The following is a 17,971-nucleotide window of genomic DNA, read 5'->3' as shown; positions in this document are numbered from 1 at the left end:
GGATAGCTGAGAACTAAACCCAATATACAAAACTGTAAGTTTACTTAAAACATTACATAAAGACTTAGTTTGTACACACACACATACACAGCAACACACACACACACACACACACACACACACACACACACACACACACAAACACACATCACCAACTCTCCCCCTGCCTGAAGAGTATAGGATCCCAGATTTGAACAAATTGTCTGATGTAGCTAGAGTTTTCTCCAGTCCTGCCTGGCCCAAGGTCAGGACAAATCTCTCTCACCCGCCAGTCCTGCAATTGCCCAGACCCAACCAAGTAAACACACAGAGACTTAAATTATTATAAACTGTATGTCTGTGGCAGGCTTCTTGCTAACTGTTCTTATATCTTAAATCAACCCATTTCTATTAATCTATAAGCTGCCACATGGCTTGTGGCTTGCCAATATCTTAACATCTTCTCATGGCGGTGGCTGGCAGTGTCTCTCTCCTTCAGCCTCCCCTTCCCAGAATTCTCTTCTCTGCTTGTCCCGCCTATATTTCCTGCCTGGCTACTGGCCAATCAGTGTTTTATTTATTAACCAATCAGAGCAATACATGTGACTTACAGAACATCCCACAGCACTTTCCCTATTTTTTGTTTAAAGGAAGGTTTTAACTTTCACATAGTAAAATTACAAATAACAAAACAATTATCAAGCAAGAATTACAGTTATAATATCTAGTCTGTTTATAACAACTAGCCTATTTGGCAAAATTAAAGACGATATCTTATCTATCTTATATTTGTGAGTCTAAGGTTTTATATCTAACTTATCTTTTATCATAACTAAGGAAAATTATAACTATCTCTAGTCTTCAACTACATCAAAGACCTCCAAAGAATATAATATTACCTGAGAAATGGGAGAAGGACACAAGCAACTTTTGGGAGTCTTGTAAGAGTAGACAGAGACAGCTGGCAGCCTAGACAGTCATCCAGGTTTTTTTTTCTTTTATGGAGCTGAGGATTGAACCCAGGGTCTTACGCTTGCTAGACAAGCACTCTACCACTGAGCTAAATCCCCAACCCCCAAGGTTTTTTTTTTTTATTTTTTTATTTTTTTTTTTTATTTTATTTTATTTTTTTTTTTGGTAAAGTTGGGGCATCTGTCTTTAGCCCACAGGTCTAGAGTCTCTCAGTCACTAATTTTAGTGTCCTGTAGAACGTCTGGCAGTTTCCTCTGCGAAGCAGGAACCTGAAGGACCATTTTGTCAAGCAAAATTCAGTGTTCACCTTTCTATGGGTCCTGCATGTCCAGTCGATCAAGCAGTCCAGGCAAGAAGAGTTTCTTGCCCAAATGACTGTTTTTGTCAAGGTGAAGATAAACTCCATATGAAGTGTCTTTAATGTCCATCCTCCTCTCTGAAGTAAGTCGGTCTGTAAATGTCTGCCAGGAGCAGACATGTCTCATTGTCTAGAAAGTCTAAATTTTAAAAACAATTTAAAAATCATATTCTGTAGGTCTTTGAAGTGTTTGAAGATCATCTGTCTATCTGAAATATATCTATGTATACCTAGAAAACTTAACATGACTATTAGTTTGACTATCATAGAAGACTAATTGATCTGTATTTCTTAATTATCCATTACAATATAAACAAGTTACATAAACATAATACCTCAAATCAGAGTAGAATATATATACAGTATAACAAAATTAAGTTTAAACTTGTATCAATAAACTAAAATCTATGCCAATGGAAAACATTTTAAACAAATTGTTGCTGTTTTGAACATCCCACAGCAGTCTGATGCTAGCTCACACCAAGTGAGGCATTTCTTGATGGCTGCATTTAGGGAAAGGGAAAAGCCAATGTGTGCACATTCTGCCATGGGTCTGCTCTTTTCAATAGCACACACACACACACACACACACACACACACACGCACGGAATGTAATTACACAGTTCTTGAGTGTGAATATCATAGATGATGACCTTGAATTGCAATGTCAAGTCCTTGTGGGATGCAGACTAGAGAGATGACTCATTCAGTGGCATGCTCGCTGCTTAAATGTAAATTCAGATCCCCTGTCCACAAATGAGGTGGAGGTCAATTGAGGAAGTACCAGCAGTGACCTCTTGCTTCTACACATGTGCATACACATGTATTTTTAAGCACATGTGCGCATACTCACTCAAACACATAATACACGTGGCTAGATAACAGTACATCCCCCTGGGCTTTCGCACTCACAAACACATAACACTCAGGTATAATTTCACGATCTCTACCCCTCTAATGACATTGGATGTTTTCTCCTGAAAAGAGAATTTCCAGGACTGAGTAAAAATCAGAGTGTAATTTTATAAATATTATTGACCTGATTCAAGTAAAAAAATGTATTTTACTTTTCTTGTAAGAATAGACAAAACTCTGTCACTCCAAAGTGAAATCATAGCTGTGTGGAGGTGAGAAGGTACGGATGTTCCCTTCATGCTACATTTCCTTTGGCAAAGTCTACAGGACCTCTGTGCTGCAAAGGCGTAACATGTGTGTAACTGTATTTAAGGAACAGAGTGATCCAAAGGGCAATGAGGGAGAAGATTTCCTAATTAGTCTTTGAAATCAAGCAAGTAGCATATGTGTGTGTCTATATACTTGTATGTGTGTATACATGTGTTCATATGTATTTGTGGATGTATAACTATACATACATATATGTATGTATAAATGTGTGTTTACATGTATATGTATATACATGTATGAATGTGTATACATGTATGAATGTGTATACATGTATGAATGTGTGTATGTATACATGTGTATGTTTATATATTTATGTGTTTTATATGTGTAATGTCTGTGTTTGTGTGTATATGTGTGAGTATGTATATGTGTGTGATTTTTGTATGTGTATTCATTTATATGTGTGTGTGTTTGTGTGTGTATAAACTTATTCATAATCATGCCTGTGAATTAAAGATAATCTGATGTTCACACTCTCATCAGCTGACACCAGAATTAACCAGTCTGGAGGTTTCTAGCTCAGTGTTTGCTCCATTTTCATCCCTGGATGTTTTTTAGTTGCATTCTGTGCAGAGAAGTATGTTCCATTTAGTTACACAACTTATACAAGGTGCTATCAGTGGACTGGCTTGTTTGCCTAATTCCAGGTCACTATAAAATAATGCCTATTTTACTTTGGAGAGAATTGACAAATTGTCATGAAATCTGCACTGAAAAGCTTACTGTACTACTTTTTAATATGTGTCTTGATATGTGTTCATATATCTATACATGTTGCACATATGTGTGAATAAATTGAACACTTTAAGTGTGGAGGCCAGAGGTTTGTGCTGGGGATCATCCTCTGTTGCTCTTCTACCCTATTTATTGAGGCAGGGCATCTCAGTCAATCCCAGGGCTTGCTGATGAGGCCAGTCTTGCTAGCCAGCTTTCTCTAGGATCACAATTGCACCATGGCTTCCGGTGATCCGAACAAACGTGTCCTCTTGCTCACCCAGCAGACACTTTACCCCCTAAGCCATCTCCCCAGCCTCAAGCTATGCACCAAGGATGTATCAACTACCAGGAGTGGGGATGGGAGAATGAAAGTCTTCCTATGGGCATTTCAGATGATAACTCCCAAATCAGAGTTTAGAAATAGCAAGTGTGTTTTCATGTCTATTCCAGTTTTACCCTTCCCTCTTCCCAAGTGCCCTTCTCTGACTTAACAATGTTGTGATATTCTTTTTATTGTATTTTACTAGTGAAGGCTACATTTCTGCCTGTTTTACATATCTGAGAACATATCCCATTATGGGTAGTTTTGTGTCTACTGGACACACACTAGAGACACCTGGGAAGAAGGACCCTCAGCTGAGAAAACGCCTCATCATGTTGTCCTGTGGACATGTCTATAAAGCCTGTGGGGATTTTTTTTCATGGCTGACTGATGTGGGAGGGCCCTGCTCACTGTGGTTGGCGCTGCCCCTAAACAGGTGGTCATGGGTTATACAAGAAAGCAAGCCTTAGAGAACAAGCCAGTAAGCAGCTTTCCTCCTGAGCTCTTGCCCTGACTGCCCTCAGTGATGGACTGTAATCAGAACGTGCAGACCAAATAAACCTTTACTGCCCAAGTTTGTTGGGGTCATGGCATTTATCAAAACAATGGAAAGCAAGCTAGGAGACTGTCTCTTTACAGAATACTTTCCGTCAGTCCTTTTCTCTTGCCCTTGCATAGCTCTGTGGCCTTTGTCTCTTTCTGGTGTCCATCCCTCCATTTCCATGAGATGTACCATTCTTTAGCAATCTCAAGCCCCTCTAGTTTCCTTTTTTTTAATTTTTTTTTTTACAAATTCATTTCCCCCCACCCTGGGTTCAAGAGTTCCTGCAAAGGTCATTGAAAACCGTTGATCACAGTTAAAGACAGCTATGGAGTTAATTTAGTCATAACAGCACATCTCAGCTGGAAATTAATCTTTCACCTAATAAAACAAGTTTGCCCAGGAGAGGCTAAAAAATTTGCAAGACCCCAGTAATGAAACAGAGTGCCCCCAAAGTACTGAATCACAGATCCCTGCCTGGGGTTGAATGGAGAGAAGGATTCTCTATTACAACGGGTAATTTTCAGAAGAGTAAGTGAAGTCATGTGTCCAGTTGAGTTAATAGAAGGGATGCAGTGCCAGGAGAGGGTAATTATCTGTGCTGGAATCTGACCAGGTTAACAGGGTTAACACCACAACCCTTGAGGAGAGCATGGAGGGGTCTCTAGTGCTCAACAAAGGTCCTGCTGTCTGTTTTTATGATTCAGTCAGAAGGTAGCTCCACCAGGAATATGGCACAAGAGACATTATGGAACAGATTAACTAGTGCCTCTGAGCTAGGAAAATGGCTACCCTTGAGATGGGCTTGCCCCCACTAAATGTCATTTAAAATGGACTTGAAGTTATACACAACCTTCTACCAAAAGACCTATATTAAAATGCCTCCTCCTAGTCCCCACATGAGAGGATGACAAAATTCTACGCAGTCTCTTCCTAGTGCTCAAGGTGGGAAAAAAATTGCACCTTCAGCTACAAGTCTGTCTGTCCTGCTGTTTGAATATAAAATGGCCCCATAGGCTTATGTGTTGGAGCCCTTGATCCCCAGCTGGGAGCACTGTTTGGAAAGGTTGCTGAACCTTTAGAGACTTGCCGGAGGAGGAAGGGGATCACTGGGAGAGGCCTTGAGGCGTTATAGTCTAGGGACACTTCCTGTCTGCTCTTGGCTTTCTGACTGCAGAGGCAATATAGACAGAGGCTTTCTGCTCCTACCGTTGCTCCTTTTCTGTATTGCATGGTAGACTGTATCCCCTCAAACCATAAGTTAAACTGTTGCTTCTGGACAGATAGTCCATCCTAGCAACAGAAAGGAGAATTGATACAAAACCGAAGCCCTGGCTTAGGTGGCCTCCTTCACTTGACTTACCTGCTTCCAAATGGAAGCTTGCTTCTCTTCCATATCTGCTGAGTCACCTCCCTCCCAGGTCTACACCTTGAGAGGCTTCTCTGCCCAACCCATTCTGCCATAGTCTCTGAATTATCTTCGTCTTCTTGGCCCCAATGTGTCTGTGACTATTTGGTTAAAGTCTGCATTGAAGAGCCAAGCATAGTGGTCCATATCCATAATCTCAGCTCTTGGGAAGCTGAAGCAGAATAATTGCAAGTCTGAAACCACCCTGGGCTACAGAGCAAATTCAAGGCCAGCCTGACCCACATAGTGAGCTCAGAACAAAGCCCTGGTGGTGACATAGTCTCCTAAGACTGGGTATGTTCTTCCAGCCTGTTATGTCTGGGCTCCTCATACACTTCTCAGCAGGGAAGGGAAGAGTAACTCAGTTCACTAGCAACCTCAGGAAATGTTGTGAGATGATCTTTTTGTCCTCTGTGAAGCTGTGTCTTTCCCAGGGCACCTTCTGAGTGGCTTAATAAAAAGGTGAATGGCCAATAGCGAGGCAGGAAGAGGTTCCAGACAGAGAGAGAAGGAAAAGAGATGATTCCAGGCACAGGAGAGATGTCAGAGGACACTGAGAGGAAACGGGAAGTGCAAGATGGAAGAGAGGTAAAAAGTCATGAGGCAAAACATAGATTATAAATATAAATGAGTTAATTTAAATTACAAGAGCTAGTGGGACAAACCTAAACTCTAGGCTGAGCTTTCATAATAAGTCTCCATGTTGTTTTTTATAAGCTGGTGGCCCCAAGAAAAATCTACCTGTAAAAAAGGTAGTGCACAGGTACTTCAAGATCTCCCTTCAGGTCTCTCAGGTTGAGCTAGCTACCAGAAGCATGCATTCATGCATTCTTTTTGGTTGTGTGTGATATGAGGTTTATGAGAAAGTTCACTCCCCATCTCAGAGATGCCAGCTATCATGCCTCGTTATCCCCCCCCCCCGTGTGTGTCTGTGTGTGTGTGTGTCTGTCTGTCTGTCTGACTATGGGCATGTGTGCACTCATGTATGTAGAGGCTGTCTTTATTTTGTCTGTCTGTCTGTCTGTCTGACTATGGACATGTGTGCACTCATGTATGTAGAGGCTGTCTTTATTTTCAGCCAGGGTCTTTTACTAAGCCTAGGGTTCTATGATTGTGCTAGGCTGCCTGGCTCGTGAACTACAAGGTTCCTCCTGCCTCCTTCTCTTCAGTGCTGGATTATGGACAGGTGCCACCCTAGCCAGCTTTTCTCAGTGAGATCTGGAGATGGAATTCAATTACTTGTGCTTGCCTGGGAAGCTCATTATTTCTCACTACCAATGTGAGGAGCTCACTTATTTACAGACGGGAACCTCATACTCTAGTTGCTGCTTTCTCAGTAAAAAAGTTGAGATTGGAGTCAACTGTCAGCCTTTCACTCTTCTTTAAGTCCCTGAGAACTAAGATGGGGAGGAAGAATATTAAGGTTGTTTATTGAGCCAGTAATAGATGCATACAGGACACCCAATTAAGTCTCCAGCACTTTATAAAGTGGGGAGATTCAGAAAGAACTTTAATGTAAAGAACCAGGGTGTCAGAGGGATTACCTAGCTAATTAGCACACTGTCAGCAGTCACATACTAGCTTCCAGATACCTGCTATAATGTGTACCAATGGAATCTGTATTCTGTCTGCCTTTTCTCCACTCCTGACTCTCCGGCAGATTAGCCATGCATATTTGGACTAGTATTTAGACCTCTCTGTCTGTATTTTCCCATTTGTGTAATGGGGTTGATAATCGAACTCTCTCGTGGGATCGCTTTAAGGATAAAATGAGATAATTCATGCAATAAAGTCACTCTGTACTTGACACATAGTAAAAATACTTTGTAAGTTTGGCTATTTGCCTACCATGTGTTTTCCTGGGATGATTGGCAGTGATTCTCTATAGCAGTAGAGAACTAAGAGACTCAGAATGTTAATTAAGACCCTGTTTGTGCTAATTTGGGCTAAGGACTCTGATGCTGAGTTAGTGCTCATCTGAGGAAGGAAGCTCAATTTGAATTCCCTCAGCAGCTTTGAATAGCTTTCTGACATTTTACAGTAGAAATGAGAACCTACACCTTTAAGAGAAAATCTACAATGAAAATTTATTTGAAATGATAAAAGAGTAGCCTTAATCATACAATGATGCTTCATTTTGCTGTTTCATAAGTTTACTGTATATTTCTCTCTGAATGTGGGCAGGAGTTTCCAGCTATAAAACTTAACATGCATCTCTTAGAAGTGGACATTAGCATACACAGATAGGTAGAGGTAGGTAGGTAGATGAATGGGTGGGTGGGTAGATGGATAGATAGACAGACAGATGATAGATGGAAGGATAGATAGATAGATAGATAGATAGATAGATAGATAGATAGATGATAGATGGATAGATAGATGATAGATACATAGATAGACAGATGATAGATGGATAGATAGATGATAGATGATAGATAGATTGATAGATAGATAGATAGATAGATAGATAGATAGATAGATAGATAGATAGACAGACAGATGATAGATGGATAGATAGATGATAGATAGATAGATAGATAGACAGATAGACAGATGATAGATAGATAGATAGATAGATAGATAGCTCCATTAGTAGGTATAGGTATATAGTTATAAATGTATCTCTTTTGCTGGCTTAATTCCTTGAGTTTTGGGGTCTCTCCTCAAATATGCTCACATCTTCTGCAAGAGCTTGTCTCTCCTCCTATTGGTCCTTCCTAACATTATCAGTGTTGCTCTATGTACAATTCCTTCACGACTTTCATTGACAGTGAAAACATTTGCTATGTGTGTCTGTGTAAACCAACAAACAAACAAACAAACAAACAACAAGCAAATGTCGAGGTCAAATTTCACCTGAATCTAAAATCTGTGCAAACCATAGGTCCCATAAGTATCCTCTGTAAGGCACAGTCAGCTCTGGCCTCCCTTGCCATCTATGTTGGTATTAGAGCTCCATGAGACCCTAAAGGGGAACCTATTTGGAAATAAAGTTCTTTCTTCCCATCTACTGTGCTAACAGTTCTGAGACTCTGACTGGGTCACTGAGCATCTCTTTGTCACATCTCATTCTGTGTCTCCAGCTTTACAGCAGGTCTGTCTACTACAGAATCTACTAGACTGAGAGATAGACTCTCATGACATATTGACCGGAAGTGGACAACAGACCAGTGTACTGAGACAGCAGGCACCTGTTACATGGCATCATATTGGAATACTCTCCCACTTCTTTTCTGTATCTTAAGTCTATTTACCCTTCAAAATAGGACCAAGAGTACCCTCTCTTATGGAGTATCTCTGGGAATCATAACCATGAGATTATTTATGCAGAGTCAGCCATACAGTAAATTGGTTTGATTGATTACTGTTTGTCAACAAGGCATTAAATTAGTTGCAGTGTGATTCTCAAGAGACTTTGGGAGCATACCTCACAGTTCCTGGCTAGGATTACCACTCAGAAGCCTGTGTTTGCACAAAAGACAAGGAAATACGTTATGAGTGTACAAAGATGCTCATTTCTAGCCTGAAAACATGTCCTCCTGTTGCCTGTTCAGCTCTGCTTTTGTTCCCAAGTACAACAAAAAGCCCCAACAAGAAAGTCACTCATACAGCTGTTGCCACCTATAGGAGACAAATTGAATACAATAATTTCATTTTAATTCTGGTGAAATACAACACATGTGAAGGAATGGGATGTTTTATGGAACGGACAAAATGCCTGTTGAGCACTGATCTGTGCTGGACTCATCATTATTGTTCTTCTGTAATTCTTATTTTTATTTATATTATTTTTAAGTGTTTGTGTGTGTGTGTGTGTGTGTGTGTATGTGTGTGTGTATCTATGTGTACATCTGTACACATGAATGCAGTTTCCAAGGAGGCCAGGAGAGGATGTCATATCAGGAGCTAGAGTTATAGGCTGTTGTAAGCCACTTGGCATGGGTGCTGGGAACTGAACTTTGGTCCTCTACAAGAACAGTGTTTGCTCTTAATTGTTAAACCCTATCACGAGCCCCATAATTTTTATTTTAGGTGTTACTCTTAAAGACACAATTGACTGATACTTGTTAAGTGCCTTTTCAAGGTGAAGGTTAAGAACCTGGGCTCTGCAGGGACACTGCCATACTCAAACAGTACTACAGCAGGACCTTAAGTGAGTTCCTATACCTCCTCAAGCCTCAGGGCTATAAATGGAGATGCTAATGACAGCCTCCACATTGAAGCAATTTGGAAACGAGGCTTATTACTGAACTCTCACTACTCTGGAAGCTGAGTGAATAGAATTATAGCAAGTCTGAGGTCAGCCTGGGCTCTATAGTGAGTCCCAGGCCCAACTAGGTTACAGTTGTATAAACAAACCAATAGAGCTAGAAAAAATGGTGCCATGAGTAAAGTGTCTGCTCTGCAAGCTTGAGGATGTGTTTTCGAATCCCCAGAGCCTGTGAAAGCCAGGCAGGGTAGAGCCTGTCTGTAATGCCAGCACTCCTATGGTGAAATGGGAAGCTGAACTAGGGCAGTCCTCAGAAGCTTGTGAGCCAGCAGCCTTGGTGGATGCAGCAGTGAGCAGAGACACCTTATCTCTAGGAAGGCAGAAGGCAAAGAGGACTGGGACCCAAGGTAGTCCTCTGACCTCATACACCCGCTGTGGCATGTATGCACCTGAACTCTCCCACATACACACACATACATACACACACGTCATATGTACAAAAAGGATTATCAAATGGATGAAAGACAAGGAAAGGTAAAAGGTAATAAGTGGAGAAACCACCAGATAACCCCTTCAGTGTCCTCGGTGTCTACTGCCGTTAACGTGAGCTGTCATCACTGGGGCTAGTGTGTGATAGTCACACTGTTTTGTTACCATTTGCCAAGTAGATCATGAGCACCTTACTGTTTGACCTCAATCACTCCTTCTATTTAAATGGAAAGCCAATGTGGCTTCAAACATTTATAGATAAATGGCATCTGACAAGACAGTGCCCAGCCTGCTTCCATGGGTTCCTGGGCAGAGGCAAGGAGAAGTCACAATCTCAAAAGCAACTGAAGATTCTGGAAAGGACCTGAGAAAACTTGGACCACGTAGTATCTGGCTAAGCCTTATGGAAAAACTTGGTAGGGGGCGGGGGGGGACAGGTAGATATTAGGTGAGAGGCTTTTTCCTAGGGAGACAGAACACACACGGCTACTCACCCTAGATAGGGACAGACCAAAATAATGATTGCACTAGAGTCTAACTCTGTGAACCAATGAGTTTTTCTTGGGGTTACTAACAGGGGGTGTGCCTGAGGGGTTGCTTATAGGAGCAGGGATGATCAAAGCAGCTACCTCCCCCCAAAGTCCATCCCAGCACTAGTGACTGCTTGCTAAAACTCTATCCCTGGAGCTCTCTGCACAATTTACAGGTAGCTTCGCAGGTCAGGGGGGTCTCCTCTCAGCAACCTTTCTCTATCCAGGAGCTGTTCACTGCTTCTGTAAATCCGAGGAGGCCTCGTGAATTATCTAGTTGTTACTAACATTCTTTAACATGGGAAAACATAAAGCCATGTCTGTCCATCCTCTTAAGATCCAAAGGACAAACAGACAAACTGGAACAAGATGCCCAGTGAGTTTCTTGGGCTGCTCTACAGAGCATAGGTGAGGGGCTGTTGACTGGAGTGAGGACACTCTCCACAACCCAGCCACACCTGGAAAGCCTTACTGAGCAGGGCTGAGGACTTTGCTGTGGCCACCTCACTCTACCATTCCCTGCTCTTCTCCCAACCCATGTGCAGAGCTCTCAGGTGGTGGGAAACAGCTGGATGCTCAGACAAGTATGCCCAGGCCTTACTCCACCCATCTAGGCGTCCAGGAGCAGGGGACACCTATAAACCATCAGCAAGCCCAGCTGGATTGATCTTTTGCAAGGGGATACAGCTGAACTCTCCAAGATAGTTGTTGTTTGGCTCGCTCACACTACCCCTCCCTCCTGGAGAGACTGTTTCAATCTGGAGGAGACTCCTATACAACAGTAGGGCATTTTTTAAAGTGTCTAACAGGAGAGGAAAATCATGGGGTAGAGGCAGGTAGCACCTTCCTACAGCCACATGACTATGGAAGAAGAAATTATCTGAAACTTCAAAAGAAATGAGAAGTATGGAGAGGGAAAAAGGAATCCTGAACCACAGACTACAGGAGACCAGACAAAATATAGAAATACCGGATGTTATGTTTATAGAGGGAACAACAAACTGTAACCTAAAGCCTTAAAACCAAAGTTGTAGGGAACAGGAACCACCGCCCCACTGCCTCCCCCTCTCCACAACATACCATTATTTGTGGGCTGATGATCCCAATGAGAAAATACTACTACACCCATGCTTCCTGTTCCATAAACAAAGAGGAAAGAAAGATATCCGGGACAAAGACAAAGTTTGGGATGACAGAACCACAAGTACCATGAAACAAATAGTGGAAAATTACTTGGTTCCACTGTCCTGGGACTCTGTCTGTTCCCCTGAGGCAAGAAGGCTACAGATCTGGAGCGAACTCTGCAGTTAAACTGCTCAGTCAAGAAAAGTAGAAAATACTTTCCTGGTCACATCTATATGAACTCCACAGGTTTCTCTTCTCCCACCGCGATCAGGAGACCCAGAGAACCACAGAACTGCATGGATGCTCCAGGGAGGGAGCAGAACTGACATGTAGCAAAGCGTGCATGCTCCTGCAGGCAGACCAAGCAACCAAAGCCTCTTAAGCCTCTCCAGCTCTTGTGTTGCTTCTGCAGGGAATTTTCAGAGAGATGCTGCAGATCATGCCAGTGCCCAGGGTGTGTGGGGCTGAGGGCTTATCTACCGAAGGACACCTCAATAGAGATGGGAGGAATGATACCTCAACATACAAGAAGCCAACCACACTTGAACACTGCAAAAAACACCAACTGAAAAACACAGGTGCTAAAAAAAAAAAAAGAATCAAATCAATGACCTAATCCCAGAGTCCAAATTCCAGCGGAGAAACATGAAAAACCAAGAACAAAAAGATTCCTCTAAATTACCAATCCTTTAGTGATGGATTCCAATGACAGCAAATTACATGTAACCTAAGAAGTCAAAGGAATGTATAAGAACATTGAACAATTTCAAGGAGAACATGAAATACCCTGAGTGAATTAATCATGAAACAGTGCAGTGAAATGAGGGTGTGAACACAGGGCATGAAAAAGGAGATCCAGTAAAGTAACAGAAATGTTGAAAACTTCAAATTAAAATTTATAAATGAGAAGTTCAATTAAACTAAAAACTCAGTGGAATGCTTTACAAACAGAAATGATCAGATGGAAGATTGGGCTTTAGGGACAAAGTAGACAAATTAGAAAATTTGTCATAATGTTATTAACTTCAAATTTCTAATTAAAAGGTAAGGAGTAGTAGTTAGGGTTCAAACAGGATCCATGTACTTGTTACATTCAATAAACACACCTCACTGGCAAATATCAATACAGACTTAGAGTAAGACAATAGAAAAAGGCATTCTAAGCAATGGAACTAGGAAAAAGCAGGTGTAGCCACATTAGTATCTGACTAATTTCTGAATTAGCAGAGATTAAGGATATCATTTCATATTGGTTATAATATAATTCATCAAGAGACTAAAACAATTCTAATCATATACACAACAAATATTGGAATGCCCAATTCATAAAACAAACACTGTTGGACATAAAATATAGATTAAGGGGCTAGAGAGATGGCTCAGTGGTTAAGGGTTCTTGCTGCTTAGTTCAATTCCCAGCACCCACATTTAGTGTCTCACAACTGTCTATAACTTTAACTCCAGGAGATCAGACACCTTCTGGCCTCCCTGGGTACCTGCACACACACACACACACACACACACACACACACACACACACACACACACACAACATAATTAAAAGTAAAATGTACCTTAAATAATAAGTAGATGCTACTGATCTCAACATGCAGTACTAAGTAAGGAAAAACTTAAACTTCCCTCTAAAATCTGGACTAAGACAAAGGTGCCCACTCTCTCTCTATGCGTATTCAACACAATGCTTAAAGCCTTTAGCTAGAGAGGTAAGACAAGGAAAGGAAATAAAAGGACATGAATGGAAAAGAAGATGTAAGATTGTTCCTGTTCCCAGATAATTTTATCCTCCTATCCATGAGACCCCACAGATCCCACCAGAAATAAGACTGGAGGGCAGAACGGAAATCATGGGAGATGGGGGAGGAGGGCCAGGGTGACTGTGGTCAGAGGGAAAGGTACGCCTGCGTGGAAACATCTCCGTGCAAGCCCATTGCTATGTGCCATGAATGTGCACTGAAAACATAGACTGAAAAGTAGACAGTAGAAAAGGACCAGAGGGACGCCTGATCCATCAGCTCAGATATGGCAGATATTGCAGGCTGGTGTGCACATGGAGGTTTTATTTGTTGTTTGCCACTGTTATTTTTTTTTTCTTATGAGCAAGTGATTAAACAATCATAGAGTTTTTTAATTAATGCAAGCAGGACCTAGATTTCTCACCTTCTATGTTCTGATGTTAGACACAGCCCACGTCCCTGAACCATCACTACTTCCTGGGGCTCCCATTGTGAAGCCAGGTGAAGAGTGCCACTTCTTGTTGCTTGCACCAGAGGTGTGGAGCTAAGAAATAGTGTGAACTCACATTTCATCCACTTCACAGAGAGAAGGCATGTGTTCCTTCTCTCCATAACCAATATGACCAGAGTCAGACAGAGAGATGATACACACACAATTTAGGTAGATTCTAGAGGTAGATGATAGATAGATAGACATATACATACATGCATGCTGTGGATATCGCTCTGTGTAAATGGGGTTCTGATTCTTACGTGTTATTTTTGGTTGTGAGCCTAGCCTTTAACAGCTGAGACATCTCTACAGCTCCCACTTTTTTTTTTTTTTTTCAAGACAGGGTTTCCCTGTGTAGCTTTGCGCCTTTCCTGGAACTCACTTGGTAGCTCAAGCTGGCCTCGAACTCATAGAGAGCCGCCTGCCTCTGCCTCCCGAGTGCTGGGATTAAAGGCGTACGCCACCACTGCCCAGCTACCACTCTTTTATTTTAAAGCTTTCATACTTGTATTGTCTTAGTCAGGGCTACTACTGCTGTGATAAAACACCACGACCAAATCGAGTTGGGGAGGAAAGGATTTATTCAGCTTACACTTCCATATTGTTCTTCATTGGAGGAAGTCAGTATGGGAACTCACACAGGGCAGGAACCTAAAGGCAGGAGCTGATGCAGAGGCCATGAAGGAGTGCTTCTCACTGGCTTGTTCCCTATGGCTTGCTCAGCCTGCTTTATAGCACCCAGGACTGGCACCACCGACAATGGCCTGGACTGGGCGCCTCCCTGTTAGTTACTAATTAAGAAAATGTTTTACAGGCTTGCCTACAGCTTGATCTTATGGAGGCATTTTCTCCACTGAGGCTCCCTGCTCTCTGATGACACTAGCTGTATCAAGTTGACATTGAACTAGCCAGCACATGTATATATTGCATACTGAGCATGTGTCAGAATCGCATTCTGAGCTTGTTTAGAACAAGTGGCAGGGCCCCAGATTTCTGTTGTAGCAGGTCTGGGTGAACATCATGGAACTGCATTTCCAACCAGCTCCTTGCTATTCCAGTGGCTGCTGCTAGTCTGGAGAGTCAACTCTGAGAACCACTGTCATGGACTGATAATCCTGTGTGTGTGTGTGTGTGTGTGTGTGTGTGTGTGTGTGTGTTGTGTAAAAGAGATGTGGGGGGTGTGGTGTGATATGTGTGTGTGGTGTATGTGTGTGTGTGAGAGAGAGAGATGTGGGGGGGGTGTGGTGTGGTGTATGTGTGGTGTATAGTGAGTGTGTGTGTGTGATGTGGTGTGTGTGTGTGTGTGTGTGTGTGTGTGTGTGATGTGGGGTGTGTGTGTGTGATGTGGGGTGTGTGTGTGTGATGTGGGGGGGGTGTGTGATGTGTGTGTGTGTGTGTGTGTGTGTGTGTGTGTGTGTGTGTGTGGTGCCCTAATGAGTTTCCTTAGGGTTGTTCACAGACACAGGAGGGATCACGTGTTTACAGTAATACTTACCAGCAACTGCATTGCTGAAGAAAACGTGCAGAAGCAGCCGCTATGTGGTGAGGGCTGTAAGCTGCTGTGTTTCTAGATTTTCCTCAGTGCTTAAACAGGTCCACCTGTCACCATTCACACCTGAAGGAAGATGTTGGTGGCACAGCCAGGGTCTAGCTGTCACACTCAGGTTGTCTCCCTCCAGGGCCTCTAATTAACCTACTGCACCATGTGGCCTACATACAGCCTTTCCATCTGCCTTAGAGTAGCTTTTGAGAAGTTTTTGTTGAGTGAATCTGAGATCCATATAGACCAGGTACAGGTGAGGAAAATGCTTGTGTTTCTTGAAAAGAAGTAACAAACACATCCTGGTGATGAGAAACTGTATTGAAAACTCTTTATTCACCTAAATATAAATACATATTCATATTCTGTGATAGACATAAACATTTACTGTCTCCAAGCCATTTCCTACTCTCCGCTGTTAATATTACACCATGTAGTTTAGGGGGGCAGGGATCAAGGCCTAAAACTTGGCAGAACATTAAAAAGCACTTGCTTGAGTTCTTCCTGATGATGGAATCGTCATCTGTGCGCAGCTAGGAATCTGTGGACCAGCCCCTCACCATGGTTTCCAGGCAACCATTTAAGATTGAAAACCAGGTCTACAAGTAATACTTCAGCACACTGAGTAATTAAATGAACACTAATTCAAGGCATACTCCCAGATCTTCCTATGAAATGACCCCACTCTCCGTAACAGAGAAAGCCCCAGCACTGGCCCTTGGAACACTACAGTCATCCACTTCTGTATCTCTTTTCTCTTTCTGTTGGATGCTTGGCATTGAAGAATCTCCAGGTCTTGGCTGTGTCTGTCTGCCTCCATCAGTCTCCTCATGGTATTTCTAAGTCCGGTCTAATCGAACAGGGCACCGGGGAGTGGTAGAAGAAACTCCAGATGTTCAGAATGGTTTGACTAATCATTGAAATGAAAGATCGGGGTAACAAAATTTAAAAAACAGTCGTGATGATATTGTTGTCCTTGTTTTTTAACGTAAGGGGATAGGTCCAACCAACAGAAAGCATAAAAGCCCCACACTCAGCCAACCTGGCATCAGATGCCACTCTCTGCCTTGCAGGGAAGCCACAGCCAAGTGACCATCAGGATGAGTCTTCTTTCTGATCTTGTGTTCCTAGAAAAGTGAGTTTTGTTAGCAGTATTGTGTTTCCAAATAACTATAGAAAAGGGTTTTGACTTCCTGCTACAGTGACTAAAGTTTGAGCTAGTGGACATACTAAATATCGTGTGTATGTGTGTGTGGGGGAGGGTGTTCGCACACGCATGTGCACGTTCCCGTGTGTAGAGGTACGCATTTTGTTAATACAAGTAGAGGCCAGAAGACAACCTAAAGAGTCATTCCTCTGGCACTGTCCATGTTGTTTGTTTGTTTTGCTTTGGATTTGGGGTATGTTTTTTCTCTAAAGACAGGTTGTCGCTGGCTTAGGACTCACCAAGTAGGCTGGGCTGGCTGGCTATGGAGCTCAGAGAGCATCCTTTCTCTGCTTACACAGCACTTGGATTGCTAGTGTGCACCACCACACCCATTTCTTTGAGATTGGTTCTGAGGATCCAATGCAGGCCCTTATTTTTGCAAGGAAGTAATACACTGAGTGAGCCATCCCCCCAGCCCAAGAGACCATTATTGGACTATTACACATCCTATACAGGAATGAAAACTACACTGTGTGCTGTATATAAGTAAGACTGTTATGTATCAACTAAAGTGAAATAAAACTTGTAAAGTAACACATGGGCCAGAAAGAGAAATGAAATGTTTACCTGGCAGGTTTGTGGGAGGCTAATCGAATCTAGTAAGTGCCTTTGTCCTAGCAGAGGCTGAATAGTCAGTAGCCCTTGCTACCATGTTTGTTGCTGCTTTCCCCTGGGATAGGTGAGATTCTTGCCTCAAAGAAGAAAGGTTGAGGGGAAATTCTTTAGAGACTTAGCCACTCCACTCTTCTCTTTGCCTCTGGTGTCTCTGCCTCCCTGTGTTCTCACCCCAGCCTGAATAGCTACTTGAGCAACTGAGCACACTCATGCTTACAGAGAACCTGAAGGGGTTGTCTAGTATAACTGCAAATTATGAAGTCCTGGGGGGTATGAAGAACATGCCATAAATACCTGAGGAAAAATTGGTATGGCTGGAACCTTCTGGAAGGGAAGTGTTACTTGGTTCTTATGCCTCTAGCCCTTCTGGAATCTGCAGTCAATGACGTGGAGCTCTCCTTCAAATATCTTAGGTGCCTAAAAGGGACAAAATTCAAACATGACAATATTCTTAACAAGCTTAGTATGTACTTAAATTTTATGGCAATTTAAGGGATTTTATGCCTTTTCTCCCTGAATAACTATA

At 42.4% G+C, this 17,971-nt stretch overlaps 1 protein-coding gene across 1 annotated transcript in view; it reads left to right on the top strand.

Moving 5' to 3' along the window:
* Nucleotides 1–17,971, top strand: part of Nckap5 (NCK associated protein 5) — a 918,845-nt gene that overhangs the window by 899,455 nt on the left and 1,419 nt on the right. The gene's annotated exons all lie outside the window — the stretch shown is intronic.

This window comes from Onychomys torridus, chromosome 11, assembly GCF_903995425.1.
Source record: "Onychomys torridus chromosome 11, mOncTor1.1, whole genome shotgun sequence".
Lineage (NCBI taxonomy): Eukaryota > Metazoa > Chordata > Mammalia > Rodentia > Cricetidae > Onychomys > Onychomys torridus.
This window is presented reverse-complemented; position numbering and strand designations above follow the sequence as displayed.